The sequence below is a fragment of the Nelumbo lutea genome, chromosome 3 (genome assembly GCF_056320005.1).
Source record: "Nelumbo lutea isolate HS-2025 chromosome 3, American lotus-T2T, whole genome shotgun sequence".
Lineage (NCBI taxonomy): Eukaryota > Viridiplantae > Streptophyta > Magnoliopsida > Proteales > Nelumbonaceae > Nelumbo > Nelumbo lutea.
The window spans coordinates 46,080,586-46,096,906 of NC_142686.1; the positions used below are offsets into that span (position 1 = coordinate 46,080,586).

Genomic DNA, 16,321 nt, shown 5'->3' on the forward strand with positions numbered 1-16,321 from the left:
CACCATTCAGTTCCGAGGGGCAGAATGATCAGGGGACGAGGCTTCAGCAAACATCGCAGGTGAAGTGGAAAGAGGCAGCGAGGATGGAAAAGAATCGGATGAAGGTCGTGGCGAAGTCGTTTCTTCGCAGCAATATTAATCCACCTGACGTCAATGCAAATGGAAGGTTGGCGACGAAGAAGAAACCACTGAAACGGAGGATAAGAAAAGAACCAGTGACCGAAGGGAGTGAGAGGGTAATCGTGGCAACACCGTTGAGAGCTGCAGTGCCGTCAGCGCCACCGACGACGATGGTAGATTTGCATGGCTACAACCCAATACAACTTATTCATCATGGTATCAAGTCCGTCGTAGTGGTGGCGGGGCCAAACAGCGGTGTGCCTGAAGGTTGGCTCATCGAGTACAGAGCCCGTGATTCAGTCAAGAGGATCGATACGGTAAGCTAATATATGTATCTAATTTATATTTTCGAGCTGAAACAAACAAAGGAAAGAAGGGAATGAAAGTGAAGAAATTATCAAATCTATATACTGTAACTGTTTAAATTATGAAACGTATGGTAATAGGGTTTTTGGGATCCTTGCGAGAGAATGAGAGGTAAATGGGTTGGCTGTTATTACCTTATTGGGAGTGATGATTGTATAGACTGATAAGGTCCTAAGCCATGGAAATAACAACTTGAATAAGGGAATATAAGAAGTAATGTAGGTGATGAGTTGATGATAGATCGTGACTCTCGGTTCCTAGACAAATCATGTACTTAATTGCCTATTAGTAAGTAGATTATCTTCCATGATATACCATTTAATGGTTACAGATTAATTAAAAATTTCAAGTCAACCAATTAAACCAATTAATCTAATTAATTTGAATTGATTGTGTTTTTGAAGGCCCATCTGATTTGAATTAATGGAATGCATTAGTAATGAAGTTCTACAACTTAATATAACTTGTTACTCATATATAGGACTAACCTCAAAAGCATTTTTGAAAGTTTTTGTACATTGATACAAGGTGAGGATAGATTTGTTCATTTTATTCATACGTGTGTGTTGTGTTGGACTACAATGGTAACCAATCAGGTGGTATTCGTGGAAGGAGCTTGATTGGTGAAAGCTCTTTTGGTATCATAGATTTCCTTATATTTATATTTACTTATTAAAAAGTATGAATGAGGCCTTAAAATTTTGAACTTTTTCTAAACTAAAATCCCCTTCTTATTGAATTAATTTGGTTCATCTCTATTGTTAGAGTAGTTCAATTCTCCCTTTTTAAGTCCCATATTTAAGGTTTAATTCCTATTCTCCATTTCTCAATTATGCCTTATTAGCCATAACTTTAAAGAGTATAGATGATTAGATTTGTAATGGTTAATGAAGCATGGGTTTATAATGGTTTTTGACCATTTGTAACAATTGAATCTCAGTTTGTAATGGTTGGATTTGTAAAAATTAAGTATGGTTTTTAATGGTAAATGTGAATTTATATCAGATTCTAATGTTTGTCTAGGATTTGTAACAATTAAATATGGTTTGTAATGATTGAGTATATAAGCCTATGGTCTTTTACGTAAAAGTTTGTAATAGTTGAGTATCAATTTGCTGTAGTCAAATATCGATCAATATACACCGATATGGACCACATGCACCAACATGGACATGATATGTGGTAGATATGGTAGATTTTTTTTTTCAAAATCTGTATTTTCCTAGTATGCCGCACCATGTCTAAAACTCATATATATTAATACTTTAAACATTGACTATTGTCTTTGTCCAGTTATTAGTAAATGTAAATATGCTTTTTAAGTCTTAATTAATTTTAGATGATGATGATGATAGTAATACTATGAATCCAAATTTTTCTACATACAATTTTTTGTACTTTTATGTATATAAAAATATTTTGTATTTATCACACTTATTTTGTTTAATATACCAAATATAAAATATTAGCAATGTGTCCAAATATTTTCTACAAAATTTCTATATTTTTTCTAATTTTTTATATTTATATTTTTAATTATTATTATTTAATTATAGCATGAAGGGTTGATACATTTGACCTGACAGGTTGAATGTGTTAACCCACCACCAAAAGTAAAAAAGATTTCATTTTTGGGTCGGTTTTAAATTTTGCATTTGATTTCCATCATCGATAAAAGTAATTTCCGTTTATCACTTTATTTTTTAATATGATTAATACAAAATATTAGAAATATGACCATTTTTCTATGTTATATTTTTTGTATTTATTTTTATTTTTAAAATTTTATTATTTAACTATGACATCATGGATTGACTCATTAGACCTGGATGGTTGAATTACTTACTTGTCACATGACAAAATATACTTTTAGTTTTGTAATGGTTTAAAAAAAATGGGTATTATATTGCAAAATATAAGAATGAGAGTTAATTAAATAAGGTGAAAATTAGCAGCTTAAAAAATATTTTCTGCCCCCTCACAATCAGAGTGAGACTATATTAAAAAATAAGGGTATTTTGGCAAGGAAACCTTTCTCAAGCTCATTTGTATTTTTAATAATGGTATAGAGATAGATACAAATTTAACTTTATCCAGTGGTTTGTAATTATTTATTTAGTTTTTGTTAGATAATAAATGTTAGTAGATTTTATGGTACAAACACTTTTGGTATTGATATTGAAAAATGGTCCTCAAGTTACAAATATTGTAATATGACTACCATAACGTTGCGCCTTGTGTTTTTACAGTATTGACGTTTTAATGTTGCACCTTGACATAGTCTGAGGTACATGATACATCTCACATGGTATTAGTATCATATGTTTCTACACCATTGGATTTTTCAAAAATAATGTTAATTATTGTATAAGTGTGAATTTTTTCCTTTAAATTGTTACTTTAGAATTATTGTTTTTTTTTTATCATTTTTGTGCAGTTTTACTATGATCCAATAAAATGGAAGAGATTTAGGTCATTATTGGACGTCCATAGATATTTGGCAACAGGACTCGTCAAAAAACATGATTGGAAATCAAAGCCTTCAAAACAGTGAGTTGAAGGAAATGGCTTGTGAAGATTTTAGGCTCCGTTTGTTTTTTGGTAAGTTGTTTCGGTAAATGCATTTACCTTGGTAAGTATTTTTTAGGAAAGATCTATATAGGTAAGTGCATTTGCCCATATTCTTTTATTTCTCATACAAATAAGGCAATGACCATTTTAGCCATAAAAATTTAATATTAAAAGGGACATTTTTGTCTCATTCAAGTGTTGGCAACTTTCTCCCAAGTAGTAAAGTTATTTATTCACCTAGAAGATTGGTATCACTTAACCGACTGGAAAAATAAACTTTTCCAAAATAAATCTGAAAAAAAGAACATGGATTTCTTGAAAATTTCATTGACCAACTTTCCCCCTTCTCAAAATCCAAAAAAGCAAGAAGCATGAAAACATTATTCCCCTTAGCCAAATGAAATGGTTGTAAAGTGGACTGTAGAACCAATAATAATGCACCACACCAATCATAAATTATCATTGATTTCACAGCTATTGAATTCAGGTAGTCCTGTTTTCGCATGACATCCGGCCAAACATCAGGAACATCTCCCTTAGCTGTTTCCAATGTGCAGCTGGATGCCAGTGCTAATGCTGTCAGTGAGTTGGTTGGGTTAGGGCATGTAAGGTCAACCCATGCCCATCCCTGAAATGGGCCAAAGGCCTAATCTCGGACTAAATCGGAACTGAAGCTTGATTTACCCTGCTTAAGCTCAGCCTAAATTGAATTTCAACACACTCAAGTGTTTTTTTTTTTTTCTTTATTATTATTTTTTTTTTGCAATTCAACATATTCAAGTTGGGTTCAGGTCTAGGGTTGAGTTAAGGTTGAGATGGGTCAGGTTACTCATCCAAGCTTGGATTGGGCCGCCCGAGTAAGTAATATCCCTAATCATTTATATGGATTGTTGAACGGATTAATTGGATGCCAAAATGTTATCAAGGCCATGTTATTGAAATCCATTATTAAAATATGTTCATATTTTTTTTGTTTAAGCATTTTCTTAGATTTTTTCATACATATTATTTTTGTTTGTACTTCCATTTTGTTGTTTAAAACTCCATGACTGTTGTAGGTCAAAAATAGAGTAATATTAAACAAAACTGATGAAGAGTTTGCATTTGTTCCCTGCCACACAAATCCCATTGTGGCTCAGTTTGAAAGGAATATAAATACAAATCTGTACAGTACAAATAGATACAAAATATATATAAAGTTTTGCATTTTATATATTTATATTTGTATTCCTTCCAAACCGAGTCTTAGGAACATCTCTGTATGATAAGTACTGAAAGTGTTCCCAATGGATGGATGGGATATGCTGTTGGGTGCACTTTATGGGAAAACCAATCCAAACCTGAAAATTATGGGTATCAGGTCATGGCCTACCATGTGGAAGGTATCTTAATATATTGATCGAATGTCAAATACAAAAATATGTTATATGGTGATTGAAAAAGTTTATTTCATCTAATGTTTCTTCTTTTAAATTGTTGACAGCAACAATATTGATCTTTTATGGGATACTAGTAAAATTAGGCAAACATGATTGAAAGATACATCCAAACAAAGATGTGATAGTCTTTAGAAGAGAGTTTTATGCACATGTCTAACATACAAGAATTTAATGAACCATGGCCAAATTCAAAATCATTGTTAAAAGAAGAATCAATTTTTGTTCATCTTTATTTATAGAAAATTCCTATTCTACTCTTAGGGTCCGTTTGGTTCATAGTCAGAATCAAAATCCTCTGAAATTGGAATCGAAATCTTCTGGAATTAGAATAAGAATGGGCCATTTCCATAGTTTATTTGGTTCAGATAGGAATGAGAGTGAAAATTAAAATCAACAAGAATGGGATTTCATTCCCAAGAGAGGGGCAAACAATGCCCATTCCCTCAAATGGGGGAATGCCATTCCAGCAAGAATGGGAATGGAATTCTGATTCCATCCAACCAAATAGTTGAAATCGGAATAGTCATTTTGATTCCAATTCTAGACCCCTATTCCCATGAACCAAACGGGGCCTTAGAGATTTATCCTCCCTTAGTATTAGAGTTACAGTTTGTTCAAATGATTTATGTTTTTATAATTTAACAATGGATATGATACTGAACAAAATGGAATGACAAAATAAGATTCATGCAGTGCAGCTCATATATATAATTGGTACAAGGATTAGAAGATGATCATCCTAGTTTGTTTAAATAAATTGTTAATGTTTATGTTTAAAATAATTGACCACTAAAAATACGATAAAAGTCTTTAATATAAATTAAGGATAGAACTCGGTTTTTATTTTTTTTATTTTTTTTTCTTTTTATTTTAAGAAGAAAAAGAAAATGTTAAGAATTCCTTCCTAAAAGCAAACATCGGTTAAACGTTTTACCAACCCATCAATAAACTCTTCCTTTTTTTAATCCATTAAAAAATCTTTTTATTTGTATAAAATTTACCTCCCGCTAAGATTTTAATTAGATCACCGTCAGTTACCATTAGTAAAAGTTGATTATGTAAGCATTTAACTATTTTACATGACCAAACTACGTATTTGAATGGCCAATAAACGTATTAAGTGTTTTTTATAACATAATTACGTCTGTCCTAGGCCCAGGTCCAGACTAGGCCTATAAATTTTAGAGTTGGGCATGGGCCTAATATATAGGGATAGTTTGGCCATGTGAAATACTTAAATGCTTATATGAACAATTTCTATTAATACTTAAATGCTTATATAGGGGCTTTTATAGAGGTTTTGAAAAGTCATGGGAACTTTAGATAATATTCCTTTCCAAATTATGATAATTGGCGAATCACATTCTAATAACATTCCTGTAATTCTTTTACAAATATAATTCTCTGGATAAGTATAATTGATTAAATGTACACTTGAGTTGGTGTAAAAATATTTTCAGATATTATCAAGCCCATAAAACTGGTAAAACCATCTTCTCCGAATTCAATAAATCAGTTTAATCTGTACGTGTGTAAGTCACGTGCCATGAATTTCTTTGCAAAATTTATTGTGCAAACGCCAACAAACATTTGTCATTGTTTGTTTTTGTAGTGCAGATAAATTTTGCGCCCTATTCAAGCTTGAATCTGTTTGTTTGTCACTCTAATTACCTGATGTAAAATTTGTACTTTCTGTTTTTTGTGCTCTTAGCAGTGCAAAGTTTGAAGCAAATAATCTTCACCACTTCCTTTCTTTCATTTAAAGTGGGGACTGGGGACTACGTTATTTTACTTCCCATTTTCCTTCTCACAAACGTTATTTTAAAAACAATTCTGTTTTTAATTAATCTATATATTCTAAAGAAATATGGCTCTGAATAATTTCGTCTTTGCCTGCTTATTGTGTTTTGGGAATAATTAAGCTGGTTGGCAGCTACATGCTTCCTCATGCACTTAAATATGGTCTGATCCTTGAATATTTAACAAAAAGTTGTTTCCCTCTGGTCTTCCTGCATTCCATCTTGGTTAATTTGCATCGTTCGTTAACGGTCTTTATCAGAGAAAAGCTTGTTGATGAACATACTAATTAAGATGGAAAAACTGTATCAGTGTTGTACTACTACTACAACAAAATATCTAAATCCATCCAGTTGCTTTAGCTTATTCTTATGATTCTTTAACAGGTTAATTGTTTATATAAACTCTATTGCCATACAATCTGCTTAAAAGGAAGACTGTTGTTGATGATGAATTTAATTATAATATATTGAGAAACCAACTTAATTATATGCATTTGGCTTTGTGGTTGGCAGGATTTCCAAGCGGCAAGTTATATTGCACTTAATGCATGGGTGCTTCTCTCATCAAGTTCATTTCTTTGACTCAGTAGTGGATGCCGGTGTCTGTTGTTTTGAACCTTACATGTTGGTTAAATAAGAAGCTTATTTTATTAGTCTCTGGTTAACTTCTTTATATATATGGGATTGAGGATGAAGTTTCTTTTGGACTCTGGTTTATGATATATATCTTCTATATCAAAGTTAATAATGGAGATTAAATCATCTGCACTCTGGTTAATATTCCCTATTTTGTGTTTCATCTGTTTAATCCTTTTTAAAGCAACGAGTTCTTAAAAAGAGCATACTTCAGCAAAAAAGCCATTTTGCATGACAGGCGTAAGCATTGCTAAGCCTGGTCAATTGCATGCAAGCCAAAATCTCAACTATTCGCAGGTTTAGTTAATTCATTATTCAAGCTAAGAAAAAGCTCAAGAAATAATATCTCTTACTCCCCAAACGACTCTTGGCTGAGTTTTATTTCTGGGAGAGAGATCGTGGGTCTTCAAGGAAACATTGTGCAGAGCTGTTGACAGTGTCTGTTCACATGATGCAGTTAGTGGCAGCCACGAAGTCCCAGAAGGAGAACCAGAAAATGGAAAAAGAATGTTGCAAGTTAAATCTTGTGCAAGTTCTAGAGAAAGATCAGCTCAACTTAAGTTTTATAATGGTCCAACGACCTTCTACTGATCTACAGACGCGAAAAAAATAATAACAACCGAACAGCCAAAGAATTTAATGACAGAGAAGATTGGAAGAATCAGAAAAAAAAAATTGTGACAATTTTAATTTAATCATTTCCAATGTGGAAGATAACTATTTCTTAGTTCTCACCTCATCTCAAATTGGTCCAGGCAGACTTTCAACTATAAGTGAACGACGACTTCCACCAAATACCAAATACTCTGTACCCCATGTCTGTCACCTAAACTCGGCGCACGAACCAAGGACCAAATGGTTCTTGTCTCCATGGAAATTCAAGGGCATGACGTCACGACCCTTCTTGAGAAAAGAATTACCGTGGGCGCATTCGACCAATGAAATATAAACACGCCAATGATTCTGATTTATTGGTTAGTTGTCTTTCCGATATCATATCTTTTCCATAGTCGAACCCTTTGTTTCTTTGTTTGTTTTTGTTTTTCTCTTTCTAACACTGGCATGTTCATATTCGGCAAAAAGATTATTGTTGGTGAGGATTTTTTGATTTTTTACTCGCACCCATCCGCCCTTGACGAAGATCATCATCGTATAAAGATCTGTTATGCTTCCTGTTTTTCGTGGGGGACAGTGGTGAGTGATCATTGAAGTGCAGACTCTGAGAGAGGCACTGACCGGACTTGGATTTCGGTTTCTGTTTTTTCTTGAGTCTCTGTTAATCTTGTGGGGTGCAGAGAAGAAACTATGTGGTTGTTTAGCAGGACAGGACCTTCTGGGTTCTCAGCTTCTTCAACTGCAGAGGAAGTAACACAAGGAATCGACGGCACTGGCCTTACTGCCATTGTTACAGGTGACCTTTGCATGTTCTGTTCTTTTTCTTGTTTCTTTCCTGTATTACTTGGTTTCTATTCGTCTATCTGTTTACTTGTTTATCTTGGTACATGAAATTGAGTAAAGATGATTTCGTTTTCCACCATTTTGGCAGTAATTGATATTATTTGGGATGAGTTTGGTGGAGATTTCAGTTTATGGTTACTGGGATTTATGTCTCATGTTTTAAGCACGTTGATGAACCAATTGCTGCTCTTGAAGTTATACAAAATTTGGTGGTTGTGTAAATAGAGGATCCTGACCTACCATTAAATAGGTCTGACCTAAAATTTTATCTGTCTAGAAAATCAGATAAGTTTAGACCATCTAATTTTGTGAATTATGTTTGGGGTTTTAATAATAGCTTATTCACTATTAGAAGTTTAACTTTTCTAAGAAAATATCTATAATTGGAATCATTGTTTAGATTGGGATATATCTGATAGTGGGTCCCGATCTTAAAATTAGACTGGCAGCTAGGGGTGTCCATGGTTCGGAACCGAACCATGGCCCCTTTTGTAAACCGAACCGGTAGTACTGGTTTCTCATTTTGCCAACCGAAACTGAACCGGTACCACCGGTTAACTGGTCTTCCGATTTCAGTTTTTGATCGGATCGATTCTTTGGTTTTTTCGTTTTTTATATTTATAATATATATTATATAAATATATGTATAATATTATATTATAAATAATGAATGATATATAATATATAGACTTGATTGTATGCTATCCAAAATTGGATATATATGGACTGTCCTGAAGTAACTGACTTTATTAGGGGTTGTTGGTAATGATGTCCTAGAAGTTGCCAATTCCATGGAGTTTGATCTAAGCTATTCTCTAAAGATTATGTAAGTTCTTCCCTCCACTAGTTATGTTATAGATTTGTGGTCATATGTGCTGCACTGTAAGTCCTAACTCCAAAGTAGCCATAGCCATGGATGTCTTTTGAGATGTTCATGACATTTGTATTCTATCATTTTTTCCTTCCATTACTATTTTTAAGGGGAGCCCAATAAGATTTTGGATGACTCGAGCAGTCATGGCCAATTTCTCCGCCAGTTGAAGATACAACCTCTTTCTGTTTCCTGTTTGAGAAGCTTCCACATGTTCATTTCACATAAATTAATAAATTTTAAAAAGGCTATTTGTTGATTATTTCAATAATTATATTGCTAGGTATATCTTAATATCTATTAATTATTTATTATTCTTGTCCGATTCAATTGAGCTATAAGTGGTGAGTTTGTTTACGTTTTTGTTGTTTTGAAGAATAAGTCTGTGACTGAACCAGTGGGAATACCATACTTTACCTTCTTTTGGTTGTCTTTGGTGAATATATTTTTAACTTGCATGAAGGATCTCAAATCTGTTCTCCGCATTCTTACAACTTATATTACAAAGCATTGTTTTCATTTTATTTTAATTACAGGAGCATCAAGTGGTATTGGCATTGAGACTACACGTGTTCTTACACTACGTGGAGTACATGTAGTTATGGCAGTCAGGAATGTGGGTACTGGTAGGGATGTCAAACAGGCAATTATTAAGGAAATTCCCAATGCTAAAATTGACGTTATGGAGTTAGATCTCTCCTCACTGGCATCAGTAAGGAAATTTGCATCGGAGTTCAATTCTTTGGGACTTCCATTGAACATTCTCATGTAAGAAACCAAGGACAGGAATCACTACGACTATTCTTTTAAACATTCTTTTATCTATGCTCCTAGAAAGTGGAGTTCCATTGTACTGATTTGGTTATTATCATTTTACGGACTTCTGGACCATGCTTTATATATTGTTTTGGTAAACATAGAATCTGAATTTCATTCTTCTCTTCTAAGTAACAATGCAGGTGTTCTGGCTCCATTCAAGCTGTCCAAGGACAACATAGAACTACAGTTTGCAACAAACCACTTAGGTATTTTACCATGATCTGGCTTAATTCTCTAACATTAGGTGATTAACATAAATGTTTGAGTCCAAGAAGCATCTTCATGGAAGTGATTCATTTTGAACGGTAAAAAAACTTTATTTTTTCTTAACATTCATCCATTTACCTACAATTTCTTCTAATTTTCTTCCAAATTTGAAGATTCAGTTATATCGTTTTTTGTTGTCACTCAAGGAACTGAAAAATACTAGAGTTCTTCTGTTGTTCTCCTACAATATCCATCAACACGGCCTGGGGCATCATAATTGTTAAAACAAAAAATGAAAAATGAAAATAAAAAAAATTATATGTAATGCAAATTTCTAGTAAAACACAATGTTAAATTTAATGTAGTTTTAGTGAAAAAATACTATGTTCTGTTGAAATTTTTAGAGTGGGCTCTCCTGAGTCTACTGTTTGTCTCTTTTCCTTCATTACATGTATCAGGGGATGATAAATAGATTATAATGTTATTTTTTCAGGTCATTTTCTTTTGACAGATCTTTTACTGGGTACAATGAAGAGTACTGCACGTGAAAGTAAAAAGGAAGGGTTGTCAATGTTTCATCAGAAGGTCACAGGCTTACATATCGTGAAGGAATTCGTTTTGACAAAATCAATGATGAATCTGGGTAACTTCCAAATTCCTCTACCATTTTCGTTCGCATTACTCTCTACTTTGGAAGGGTATTGTTATAATTCTAAGGACTACATGCGCTTGTTTTCTTGTATTGCTTAGTAGAGGTGCATGAAGTCATTTAAAAACGGAATGAACAGAAGCATATTTCTGATTTCTTTAATTGAAAACTGTTGGTCTGCTTGCTCTGATGGTTATGGTCACTAAATAAGAAAGAAAGAGGCAGGGTAACAATTGCTTGATTCAGTTGTCAGGTTCACTTTTTTGTCCATTTTCATAGGGCAAAGTTTATGTTGCACCCTTTGTTCTTAAGAATACCTGTCTTTTTCTGTTTCTTATTTGTAATTGTATAGCTGTTTATGAAAGTTCATCAAATGGAGGATTTGTTCAATGTTGTTATTTATCTTTAGACTTCTTAATTTGCAGGTACACCAGTTTTTTTTGCTTATGGTCAATCAAAGCTTGCCAATATATTGCATGCAAATGAACTTGCTAGATGTCTGAAGGTATATAACAATCTGCTAATAACAAGAAATTTCTTCAAGTAATAAAAGTGAAAGTTGGTCAATGGTGTTGTTTATCACAGCAAAAGCGATTGCTTGGTGCAATATTAAAATCTCAGGCTGACAAGCATGAGAAGGTTGTTTTGAATCTGAGAATGGCCAATTTGTGTGAAAAAAATGCAGCAGAAGGTTAGGTCTGTATCCAGTCCGCTCCTCCCAATAGACCCCAGATAGCAGAGACCATCCTTGGGTAATAGTAGTCCTTTTTGAGCACTGAATATATTTTTCTTATAAGACTTCATTCAAATAGAAGTAAAAGAATAAAAAAGTCTCCCCACTACAGCTGAGCCCATTAATGCAGTGCCCCTCCCCTACAGATACAGCCTAAAAGCTGGAATTATATGCATCAGAGAAAGGATTGATAGTGAGAAAAGCATGTTGTGCACTCAACTACTCAAAGAGAACTTTGAGTGACACCACAAGAAAAATCTGCAGGGGTCATTGCCCAGAGCCCTAGCCCATGGATCCATGGATAATCCAAACACATAAGAGAAATTACCCCAATCAATTAGATGGACACCACCACTCTAGTGGCTTCAGAATGAATTCCCACCGGAAGTATAGAACCAATGAGCCATGCAGCAGAACCAGCAAGGCAGATGAAAAGATCCATGCTCATTTCTAAACCTTAGATTATCTCTTCCTTTTCATTCTTGTCTATGGGGATTTTGAATTTGATCCTTTTCTTCATTTTCCATATTGTCAAAAGAATAAATAAATAATGCCTTTTAGGATACTTTTTCGGGGACTTTGTCATCATAAGATGCATCTACAATATCCAGTCTTTTAGCATCATGACAGGAGCAGCATCCATCATGGCCTCTCTTTTTATCATCAAAGCAAGACATTTGTCCAAAACTTTGAATGTGGCCTCTCTTCCTGAGTGACCTAATATCATAATTTCCAAGGTGACTCCTAAGTGATAAAGAGTTCTTTTGGGTTTACTTATGCCTGTATTGGTGTTTTATATAGGTTTACTGATTTTAGGTATAATGCTGCTAATCATATCATACTGTACAAATAAGGGTAAATGGTATAGAAAAGAGCATCATAAATGTGACTAAAAGCAACAGCTCAAGGAATTCATTTTAAAACCATCGACCCTATTGGTAGCATTTCTAAGAAAGTGGCTCTGGCTATCCCCCCCAAAAAATGATACTTTGTGGAATTCGGTAATCAAAAGCATTGATAGGATAAACCCAAATGCGTGGGACTCTGGTAGTTCTAGAACTTCCAACCTAAAGTGACTCTGGAAATCCATTGTGTCCATCTTCTCTCCACATAGCATAGTCAGTATGATTCCATTGCTGGAAGCCTAGAAATAGGGTTAAGTTTTAGGAATATCTTTGTTAGGGAGACTCACCTTTATGTCTTGTATTCCCTAGATTGTACAACCTTGCTTTTAACACAAACAAACTGATTAGGGATATGGTTTTTGTTGACAATGGCACCCTGTCTTGGAATCTAGGATGAAGAGGCGTGAGGGTGAGGATGAGAGAGTTTGATATTTATCATCTAATGGGCTCTTCTCTTCTTTTCCTTGCAAAGAAGTCTGAACCGGTCCTCCTCCCTCCAAGGTGAAGATGTTTTGTTGGGAAGTCTCTTCAAATTGTTGACACTATTATAGACTTCACATGTTTTTGCCTACATTGCAAAAGAGCCAAATTTTTAATGTTTTAAACTATTCACATTCAAATAGCAGTTATCCAGAATTTGATATTACTGGTCTGCTGCTGTCCTGTGATTGGCATCTTTCCATGAGAATCATGAAATGTCATGAAGTTATCATCTACACATGGAGAATATCTTCATCATCATCTAAGCCTTGTCCAACTATATGGGGTTGGCTACATGAATCCTGTTTCGTCATTCCATTCTGTTCAGTGCCACATCCATTGTTGAATTATGGGTGCTTAAATCACACAAGAACATATATCAATTCAAATCAAATTTCTCACTGAACAAACTGAAGAGACCATACAACAGATTTCTTTTTTTATGTTTTAGTATGACATATATAATCTTGCACTCCAGATTGGTGTATAGTTTTAGTTTATTCATATTTTTACATAAACATTATTAATCATTTGTTAAATAATTCATTATTATTTATTGCTCATGAGCATGTGTATATCCTGTTGTCTCTCACATCTCTGTCTTATCTACAGATTCACATGATTTAATCAAATTTAATTGATATTTTCACTGTTACCATGCTTACATGCTCCCTGTAGTTAAGGGTTGTCATTTTTTTTTTTTGTTTTTTGATAGTCATTTCAAGCGGTTTTTTCTTTCTTTCCTGCTTCCCCTCCCATGTTTAAACAGGAAGAAGGGGTGGACATAACAGCTAATTCAGTTCACCTAGGACCTATTGCCACCAATCTGTTCCGTCATAACAGAAATTTAAACGGTAAGCCATCTAGGTACTTCACTTTTAGATACATTAAACATTTCTCAAAGATATAACTGAAAATTTGCATATAGAAAAAAAAAAAACGCAAGTTGAATTGGTTCAGTCCTAAGAAACAACGGTACTCCATCATTAAGGGGGGTGGTGGTGAGGGGAAAAAGACCATGAGACACAGTAATCATCTTTCAAAGCAAAATCCTTCTTTTTATCCATTCTGAATATGCAAGAAAGTTTCTCCTTCCATGAGGCTTGAACTACCAGACCCATAACCCCCCTCCCCCCCCTAAAAGAAAAAGGTGGCCATGGGATTTGATCCCAAGTCTCTGCTGGAACGAGCCACTAACTGTCCAACTGAGACACCCATCAGTAGGTGATCAAGAGGGTTTAACACTTGAGTTATGATTCTTGTGTTGTTTGCATGCAGGTTTTGTTCAAATGATCTTTAAATATGTGATTAAAAGTGTTCAGCAGGTATTTCCTATACTGTTTTCTAAAGCCATACTAGACCCTTCCATCAATGGTTAACCTTGTATCCCTAAATTTATCTAAGGAAAATAGGTAGGGCTTCAACCACTTGCTTGAAAATCCAGGCTTTTTAAAATTTTTTACTGTACCTTTTTAAGTGTCTTAGCATTATCTAACTTTTATGATCTTCACTGACACCAAGGCAAGTACCCACATTATATCTAGATTTCATCCTCAGAATTTGTTTTTACAACACTTACAGCCGTGCATTAGGCTCAGTTTGGAAGGAGTACAAATATAAATATATGTAGAATGCAAATCTGTGTATTTTATATTATTTTGTATGTATTTGCACTGTACATATTTGTATTTGTACTCCTTTCAAACTGAGAATTAAGAACATCTTTGCATGAATGAAAACATACAACTATGGAGATAGGTATCTCGAGTTTTGCACTCATGAATGCAAATCAATGCACGGCTACAAGTGTTCTGAGGACAGAATCCTTTATCCACATTATATGGTATAGATATCTCGAGTTTTAGCTTTCTCATAGAGTTTTACACCCTTATGCATAAGTTTAATTAAGACATTTGCTTTTGCATTGGTTGGTCATATTCCAATACTGGGGCTAGATTATCCCCAAGTACTTTTACCCCAAAAATAAAAAAGAAGAAGAAAGAAGAAATCATCCCAAGGTCAACCATCAAAGTGCTTTTGGTCTTAGCTGGATCTAGGTCCGGTGTTGGTTGAAGGAACCATCCAATCAAGCTTAACTTAGGTGCTAGTGTGCTGGAACCAAGTTGGCTCAAATGGCATAAAATTGAATTTTGGATCTCTCTCTCTCTCTTTGATACATACCTACACACAATTAAGGGAAGTTTTAAACTTTATACCTGCCTGTATAGGCTGGACCAATGTCTGTCCAAAACCAGTTTGGGTCTAAAATAGAGCAGTCTGACACCAGACCACCAAAAGATAGGCCTGTACCGCCCCATATTGGAATGGGTGAACTGAGTTTAGGACACCCCGACACTGACACAAGTTGGAGCTATATCAGGCTATTCATGTCTTAACTAGCTATACCTAGTATGTGTTTGGTTGTGTGGGTGTTTATGTTGGGGTGTCTATTGTTTTAAATGTTTATTTGAAAAACTTTACTTTATCCTTTCTTGCTTTTGCTATTTGGTTGAACATAACTTCAAATGTTTATTACTTTCTACCTCAGATTAACACCCCATAAAGTATGTCACATAAGCATTTCATTTCAAGAAATACTGGGGCATTGGGGGAAACAAGGATTATTTGACATTTTCCCAAGTGACTTATGCACATAAATCCAAGAATTTATGTTTTTTAATGTTTATTTGATAAATGTTGAAACCATACAGTGGTTTCATGCACATTAAGCGTCAATGCCTATGTAGCGGAGTTTTTTCAATAAACACCCACAAAACCAAACATAGCTCTAGTTACCAATCGGAATATAGTGGTTGTGGTTTAGGCATGATTCTACAACCCAGGACATAAAGAGAAGTGCCCTACTCTTTAGAGCTGGAAGTCCCTGATCATGCACTTTAGTTGCTTGTACATTTCACTGGGTTTGTTTGCAGGGGGCAGCAACCACATGCTATGTGGCATTGCATACGCAAGTCAAGGGTGTAACTGGTGAATATTTTTGTGACAGTAACGTGGCCCAACCAGGACCACAGGCTAGATATATGGAGCTTGCAAAGAAATTACGGGATTTTAGCAGAAATCTTGTTAATTGATGTACCCATGTGATACATTCATTTTACCTGTATGAAGTGAAACATAAAAAAAAAAAACATTGTCTGTACGAATCAAATGAATCAATCCTCTAGGGATATATGTAGATCCAAATCAAATTCGTTTATATTTGGATTCCAATTGGATTGTGTCCATAGAATATTCGGATTGAATTTGG

The 16,321-nt window shown here is 34.3% G+C and overlaps 1 pseudogene across 1 annotated transcript; it reads left to right on the forward strand.

Moving 5' to 3' along the window:
• Positions 1-7,952: 7,952 nt before the first annotated feature.
• Positions 7,953-16,284, forward strand: LOC148864702 (short-chain dehydrogenase TIC 32, chloroplastic-like; annotated as a pseudogene). Its single transcript, XR_016110517.1, has 8 exons — positions 7,953-8,342; positions 9,797-10,028; positions 10,209-10,285; positions 10,780-10,929; positions 11,361-11,440; positions 13,823-13,907; positions 14,332-14,378; positions 15,987-16,284. The product of XR_016110517.1 is annotated as a short-chain dehydrogenase TIC 32, chloroplastic-like (transcript).
• Positions 16,285-16,321: the final 37 nt, after the last annotated feature.